The sequence below is a fragment of the Wasmannia auropunctata genome, unplaced genomic scaffold (assembly GCF_000956235.1).
Source record: "Wasmannia auropunctata unplaced genomic scaffold, wasmannia.A_1.0 LD336101.1, whole genome shotgun sequence".
Classification (NCBI taxonomy): domain Eukaryota; kingdom Metazoa; phylum Arthropoda; class Insecta; order Hymenoptera; family Formicidae; genus Wasmannia; species Wasmannia auropunctata.
Window position 1 is genome coordinate 6,212,447 of NW_012026789.1, and position 836 is coordinate 6,213,282.

General features: G+C 51.4%; 1 protein-coding gene and 1 long non-coding RNA gene across 3 annotated transcripts in view; both read right to left on the bottom strand.

The window, feature by feature from the left end:
• The window catches only part of LOC105460766, a 22,654-nt gene that overhangs the window by 12,822 nt on the left and 8,996 nt on the right, over positions 1-836 (bottom strand). The window lies entirely within an intron of this gene.
• LOC105460727 (WD repeat-containing protein 35-like) overlaps positions 1-836 on the bottom strand; it is a 48,547-nt gene that overhangs the window by 1,415 nt on the left and 46,296 nt on the right. The window lies entirely within an intron of this gene.

Consider the following 836-nt stretch of genomic DNA (forward strand, 5'->3'; position numbering starts at 1 on the left):
GATATGTCTTCTTAACGAGCTGGGCAAGATGCTGGAGCGCATCATTGTCAAAAGAATAAGACGGTCCCTTAGCGAAGGTGTCGGACTATCGGAACATCAATTCGGCTTTCGTGAAAAACGTTCCACCATCGACGCAGTACTTGAACTGAGGAAGATTCTTGGCCCAGTATATGGAGAAGAGAAGAAACACGCAATCGCAGTTTCTCTCGATATTTCTAATGCGTTCAACTCCCTCCCCTGGGAGACGATCAGGCGGGCGCTGGTCAGTAAGGAAATCCCCAATTATCTTAGGGTGATAACGGACAATTATCTAGCCGATAGATGGATTTCGTGGGTAGACTCTAGGGGCCGTATGAGAAGAGCCTCAATGACGTGTGGGGTGCCGCAGGGTTCGGCTTACGGGCCGGAAAGTTGGAATATTGCATACGACGCGGTCCTGAACATTGACCTCCCACCGGAGTGTTTCGTGATTTGCTACGCGGATGACACACTGGTCATTGCCCTGGGAGAGAACTTGGATGAGACTACTGCGCGAGTTGAGATGGCAGTGGCATTGGTCGTTAGGCGGATAGAATCTCTGGGCTTAAGCGTCTCCTCCTTGAAGACGGAGGCGGCTGCCTTTTCCATGGCACATAGATTTGTGCATAATAGGGCGGTGATAGTTAAAGGGGCCTTGGTCCCACTTGGATCGACGTTGAAATACCTGGGTCTTGTGCTGAGTCGCAAATGGTCCTTTCGCGAGCATTTCGCCGGCGTACTCCCTAGGGCGGAGAGGATGTCTCTGGCGTTGGCTAGAATAATGCCCAACCTAAGAGGACCCAATGAGCTGATCAGAC